This window comes from Clupea harengus, chromosome 19 (genome assembly GCF_900700415.2).
Source record: "Clupea harengus chromosome 19, Ch_v2.0.2, whole genome shotgun sequence".
Lineage (NCBI taxonomy): Eukaryota > Metazoa > Chordata > Actinopteri > Clupeiformes > Clupeidae > Clupea > Clupea harengus.
This window is the reverse complement of record NC_045170.1, coordinates 25,243,176-25,250,675: the sequence shown is the minus strand read 5'-3', so window position 1 is coordinate 25,250,675 and position 7,500 is coordinate 25,243,176.

The window sequence follows — 7,500 nt, the reverse complement described above, 5'->3', positions numbered from 1 at the left end:
GTGTGTGTGTGTGTGTGTGTGTGTGTGTGTGTGTGTGTGTGTGTACATTTCAAATGACTTTAACTGCTTAAGACCTCCTTTGTTAGTGTTACCATACAGAATGGGAACTCAATGTTATTCAATCTGCCATTAAATATCAAAGAGCCGTTGGAAATATGACTTTAGCCAAATGAAGGTCGAGGTAAAAGATTAAGGACTTTCTTCAGTGACTTTTCTCTTTTTCGCATATTGTTTTCCTCCCATTACTTAATGGCATTCTATATATCCTAAAATTAAACAGTAAGACTCTATAAAAAAAATCATATTCAAATTTTGTGCAAATCCAAGTCTCAATAGCAAACACCTCAGAATTCGTTTGTTGAGTGTGAGTGCGACTGGAGCACGTTTGGAATATATTTGTGAAAGAAGCACGTTTTGGAGTGGAGAAATTGAGAGCAATGATCTCTAGGGAAATAGCTGTGAGTCTGCGTGTGCATGTGTCTATGTGTGTGTGTGTGTGTGTGTGTGTGTGTGTGTGTGTGTCTGTGTGTGTGTGTCTGTGTGTATGTAAATATGTGTGAGAGTAAGTGTTGGGTGATGGGGGATTTAATTACGGAGAGAAAGCCCTCACACACAGTCTATCAGGCACATCTCCCACCCAAAGCAGAAAGAGTGCTCAGCAGCAGAGTGCATTAGCGTGCTACGATTAAAGGTGAGAAAAAAATGGGTGCCATCCCCATCGTCCTGATACCTGTTTGTGTCATTAAGTGCCAACAGGAACCAAAACCATCCCACCCTGGCCCACCCCCCATCAACCCACAAACCCTTCACCTTTTTAGCCACACTTTAGCTGCCACTCACTGCAAAACACAACATTGCTCTCTCTCCATGCCTCTCTTCAGTAACAGGACTTGACAAGTGGGTTTACCGTGGGTCACTGGCTGCTGTGCTGACGGGAGCCAGTGTGTGTGTGTTTGTGCTCCTGAGCTGGCATATGGCGGGACCACAATGCATCAGCTACAGCCAGCGCAGATGGGACAGGGAGAGGACATGAGAGCGGGGCTTTTGTGCGGAGACTCACCGAGTCAATGGAGAAGCCACAGACGGAGAGGTGACTCAAGGCCAACCTCTCTGAGCTAACTGACTCGCTTTACACACCCAGAGAGAGAAAGCAACGGACCGTATGTGAAGACTCCAAGCGGCAACTTCAGCCACTGAGGTCATTATCACTCAGGTTCAGAGACAATGGCATCTCTCTAACCCAGTAACAAACAGCTGGAGGAAAAAAAGACAAAACAAAGAGGAAAAAAAGACAAAACAAAGAGGAAAAGTAAAAACATATGAGAGCAAACAAGAAGGCCTTCATGTGCCAAGGCTGGCAACAATAGCCTCTCTCTATTTAATTGAATCATTTTCAGTGTGTTAAATGAGGGAAGGCTGATATAATGATGGCCATTCTGTCTTTTTAAGTACCATTTTATTCCCCATCAATGGATTAACTCTGGAACGGAGGGAGAAAAGCAGCCGTCTTTGCGGAACAATAGGGCTCACGCCGACGCCAGAGAAGAGAAGTATGTCCACCCTTCTGCTCCAGAGAACAGAAGAGAATAGGAAGCCCAGGAGCTGGCTAAGCTGCATTAGGAAGGACTGGTGACGTCAGATGCTCAACCCCCCCCCTCCCCATCCCCCCACACACACACCACACCACACACAAACACACCACACACACACACACACACACAGCCTTTGAGAAGTTATGCCACTGTCACTTTTCTTCTATGAGGCAAGCGGGAGGGGAGCTCTGCCAATAGAAAACTTTTTTTCTCCATTATTCCTAAAGAGGAGTGTGATAAAAGGCTTTTACTTTTGAGCTACTGGTCGCAATTTCACCAGCTCCGTTCAGTTCCTTTCAGGAAAGAGGAAGAAATAAGTTTTGGCTAATTGACAATGCCAGTGAAATCCAATGCCCATTGTAAAAAGCTGCCGATGAAAAACCTATTAGAAAGCGGTTGTCTGATTCCCCCTATTCAGTTGCTCTGCAGAAGCACTTTTACTGCAGATCAACTTCGTTTTTTCCTCCTCACTAACCATTTGCCTACACACTATGACAAATTAAGTCTTTAGTTTTGAGGCAGTGAATTAGAAGAATCTAGCTTAATATATACTTGGAGATGTGCCAATGGCTGTCCTTAGACACCTCATTGAATGTAGGCTACTTCATGTCCACACTTACAAAACAGGCTTTTCTCTCTGTGATTCAAGGTTTTATTTTTGTGTGAATTCACTTCTTGGGTGAATAAAACGCGCCTCCCTGCAGTTGGTAATTAATTTCATTAAGACGACGGGAGAACAAGGTCTGAGTGATGAATGACTCAGTGGTACTAAAGGAGAGCTTTTCACGCTCCCTGATACAAATCTTGTTTGTTTGCCATCACTAATTTTGAATGAGAGATTTCAGCGATTGCATTCAAGCACGGCAGATACAAAAGCAATGGACAATGCTTAGAAAAGAAGGAATTTAATGTGCCTACTGCAACAGATGTCTTAAAGTGTCAGAATGTGCCGAGTTCTTGTTAAAGGTTGATGGACCCAAAGAAATCAGAGGTTACCATGGAAACCATTCAGCCATCTTAACTAATCACAACATGTACACACACACATCACAACATTTGTGGTGAAAAATACCAAAATACCACAGCTTCCCAATAACTCATGGCACTGCAGCAGGTAGATCAGGCCAAGGACTTCAGTTGAATTCAGCAGACAACTCAATTAACGATAACAAATTCTACTCAAAGGTATTTTCAGATGTGATAATTGAGCGATCTGTCCATGATGAACATCAATGCCAAGTTATTCTAAAGTTACATTCCACCTCCTGTCTCAGTAAGGTCCAAAGGCTTTGTGTTGAACTGAGGCCTGCCTACGGCCTTGTACTCCTCTTGCCCCGGGATTGTCTGGGTGTCTATACAGGTATGTAACTCATCCTTCACCTACAAATTACTATTTTGGGTGCAATTCATTTCTTTAAATGGTCGGAGCCTTGCCAAACCAATCACCTGTGAGTTATATTCAAGCCTCACCTTCAAAAAGAGCTGGATAGTTTGCTTTTCATATTTTGAGACTGGCTGGCTTAATGCTCTGCTTCCAGCAGATAACCATGTGCTCGTACCAGACGCCTGCAGGATGAAGTGGGAGTCATATTAAACAAATGACCATTGCACAAGCTTTGTGCCTCTGTGCACTTCATATGGACCCCAGCATTGTCTATTGTAATGCAAATGAATGGAGTGCTTATGTGTGATATGCAGATGCTTCTGTGCTTTTTTTTAATGCAATTCCAGCCAAAGGAAGATTCCATGCCAACGCGGCACACATAGCAGCACCCCTTAGCAGGGCTTCGATTCAGTTCAGTGTAAAATCAAAGCAATACTTTGATTTGTGTGTCCGTGTGCTTTGTATGATACACAACTAAGGGTCTTGGAGAGAATGCGCCATGTAACGGCAAGTAAGATGAAGTATGCCTTGTAAACTAAAGATAGATGCGTTCAACACACAAGCTAGCATTCATCCAGATGTATATGTACATGTCCTTTGTGATCAAATCAGGGGGATTTCCTCCGAGGATCAGCAGAACATGTTCAGTTCAAAAATGCAACTCTTTGAATATCCATCAGCAAATCTACATTTCCTCTGAAATATTGTGCTGCTTTCATTGATTGAATTGCAGCCCTGCTTCCACGAGGACGTCGGCAAGCATAGCATTACTGTTTGTCTGATATGCGGAGGCCTTGAATACTTGCTAGCAATCTCACAAATTCACCCCCGGAGACTCTGGACCTAAATCCAAAGGCATTACTTCCCTTAAAAGCAGGCCTGGAGTGTAAGGCAGTGGTAAGGAAGCAGGGTTCTGTGTTAACTCAGCCATTATGGGTTTTCAGCGAGCTAGACCTATTCAGTGCTCTGCCACGACAGTACTGAAGCACAGAGAACCAGACGTACTAGACGGAGGATGGGTTTCCAGAGCGGAGGTGAGAGGTTTTCTCTGAGGTGCTGTACAATAGAATAACAAGGAAATAAGAGGACTGTTTGTCTGCAAAACCTGTTGTGTGTCACCTTTCGGAAGTCAAGTGGACCTCCAGGAGGTCTGTGAAACCAGTGTGTCACCAGAAGCCCCTGCCCAATGTGTGCCTCTGTGTGTATGTACTGTATATGTGCATGTGCGTGTGTGTGTGTGTGTGTGTGTGTGTGTGTGTGCCTCTGTGTGTATGTACTGTATATGTGGTGTTGTGCATGTGTGTGTGTGTGTGTGTGTGTGTGTGTGTGTGTGTGTGTGTGTGTGTGTGTGTGTGTGTGTGTGTGTGTGCGCGTGTGTGTGTGTGCCTCTGTGTGTATGTACTGTATAGGTGGTGTTGTGCATGTGTGTGTGTGTGTGTGTGTGTGTGTGTGTGTGTGTGTGTGTGTGCGTGTGTGTGTGTGCCTCTGTGTGTATGTACTGTATATGTGGTGTTGTGCATGTGTGTGTGTGTGTGTGTGTGTGTGTGTGTGTGTGTGTGTGTGTGTGCGTGTGTGTGTGTGTGTGCCTCTGTGTGTATGTACTGTATATGTGGTGTTGTGCATGTGTGTGTGTGTGTGTGTGTGTGTGTGTGTGTGTGTGTGTGTGTGTGTGTGTGTGTGTGTGCGTGTGTGTGTGTGCCTCTGTGTGTATGTACTGTATATGTGGTGTTGTGCATGTGTGTGTGTGTGTGTGTGTGTGTGTGTGTGTGTGTGTGTGTGTGCATGTGTGTGTGTGTGCCTCTGTGTGTGCCTCTGTGTGTGTGTATATGTGGCGTTGTGCATGTGTGTGCGCGCGCGTGTGTGTGTGTGTGTGTGTGTGTGTGTGTGTGTGTGTGTGTGTGTGTGTGTGTGTGTGTGCATGTGTGTGTGTGCCTCTGTGTGTGCCTCTGTGTGTGTGTATATGTGGCGTTGTGCATGTGTGTGCGTGTGTGTGTGTGTGTGTGTGTGTGTGTGTGTGTGCGTGTGTGTGTGTGTGTGCCTCTGTGTGTATGTATATGTGGCGTTGTGCATGTGTGTGTAAAAGTGAAATAAGTAGTTGAAGTGCTTTGAACCTCTTAGGAAACAGTAGGACTGGGGGTCATGGAGGCTTTTAAAAAGAACGATGATGGCCGGTCCAGCAGCATCTGCACTCTGATGTGCTGATGGCCAACACATCCACAGGTCGACTGTGTGTTTAGATCTCTCTCTTTCTCTCTCTCTCCTCCTCCTCTCTCTCTCTCTCTCTCTCTCTCTCTCTTCCTCTCTCTCTTTTGTCTCTCTTTCTTTCTCTTTTCCCCCAGTGGAGGAAAAAGTGCTATTTCTGATAGCCAGCCATGTCCTTTCTAGAGGTCAACATTGACTGTGTTTGAGCAGTACACACTCCCACGGTCTTTCTATGACAAGTGTAAACATGCTACAGATATTTATTTCCCCTCACATTCAATGGGGTTCAGTAAATTGATCAGTTAGCTCCATGATATTTAGCTGGGAACGCATGCATGCACCATACAGACGTCAATAACAGCACTTCATTCAATACACATTATTTAAAACATAACAGTTCTCAGAGCATAAAATACAATGACTGCTCTTGTACCAGTTGTTGGGGTTGACAAACTGCATTAAACAGCCGTAAAGAGAGATATGGGACATTTTTTTTGTTAAATACATGTAGACTCCATCTGAAAGGATAATGATGATGATGATGACTATGCGTCTCTGGGCGGTGCCCCTTCATCGGTGTGTAATTAACCTACTCTTAGCCCCTGCCAAGAAGCCCCTTTGGGTTTCACCAATCTAGTGTATTACTGAGGCGGTGTCAAATTAGCGTAGAGATGGAGGGATTTTCTGCTCGTACAAAAGCAAGCAGTCAGTGGCCTTGTTTCATAAACGCTGCAATAAATCTGTTCAGTCAATAACAGGGGAACAGAGAAGGTTTTGGGTGGAAGGCATTTTCCTTTAAATCAACGTCTTGCTGCGACTTCCATTCTCATTTCCTTGATGAACATTCTTTAAATTGACTTGAGCTGGAACAAGACATATTCAGTCATGAATTGTACAGATGGTCGGCCACTTCAGATATAGAAAAGAAGCTGATGATGAACCCCAAACCCCAAAGCCCCATCAAAGGTGCATGTGGTCGTACTCCCTCAGCCCCCCCTGCAGCCCCTGATTAATTGCATTTCTCTCTCTCATTGTGATTCGACCCACTTTAATTAGCTTAGGCATGGCTTTACATATTGTGCTTATTTAATTTCATCATGTGCACAGCTAAACAGAGTAAATAATTTAAGAAATGAAAGGGTGAGCTCTTGGCAGGCGAGAAACACAAAAGACTCAAAACAAGCCACAAATGCCTGCCTCCGTGCACAAGCAAATCTCATTGTGGTTGAAACAAAAACGCTCAAACTAGCCACCCTCCGTATTAATCTGTTTATTTGGCTGGGAGTGAATGAACTCATGGAATTATGTCTAACTCATAGGTCATAGTGAGCTAGTGGCATCAGCGAAAAACAATAATTTCACACCCATGAAATTTCACTCACATATTAAATACCCAAACTCTTATTTGATTTCCACACTTCATATGCTGATTTGGTGTATATTATGGACATGAATATTCATGTGGGATTACCACACAATGTTCTGATAACTATACTCTCGCTTTTCATCCGTTTGGGGTATTTTTAGACACGTAACTGCCTTTTTCACGGTACAATCTACACTGATTCTCCTCCTTTCTCTCTCTCTCTCTCTCTCTCTCTCTCTCTCTCTCTCTCTCTCTCTCCTGCTCACTTGTTCAGGCTCGTTGAGTTGCCATGAGAGCAGGTCTAATGCAGGTGGAGAGATCCTCAACCCTGGAAAGACAGATGACAGTCTCCGGTGAGCGCCGAATCACACGCTCCGCCACGCGGCTTCAAACAAAACAAGTGCAAGGGCAGATGGCAGTGGGGACAAACATGGCTTATTTAATCTCGCTGTGTTTGCGAGGAAGTAATTGTGTTTTAACCTGGAGAGAAACTGAATATTACACAGAGGCAAACAAATTAAACTCGCCTCGCCAGTCTGCAGATGACTCTATTTGTCTTGTCCAATGGTCCGAGCAGTATCTGTATGCGTGTGTGTTTGTTTGTGTGGCGCAGTGTGAGACAATGGCTGGCCGCTGTGTGTTTGTGTGTGTGTGTGTGTGTGTGTGTGACTTTGTGATGGGCAACTGCTGGCCTTTGTGTATTTGCTTTCATGTTACGACCCCAGCACACCCAGACAGCGTGGCTCTGACGTCAACCAAAGGTGCAGCTGAAGGATGCCAACTGTTGCGGAGACGAGGCGGAGAGGCCCCGCGTGTTTACGCTCCACAAAGCCAGAAAGAGGCGATCAGAGAGAGGCTTCATCACCATCAAGCACGGCCGCCCCAAACACAGCTGCCGATGAGGAAACTTGGCTTCTCTCCCAGACGGCGTAGCAGCCAAAGTGACAAGAGCAGGA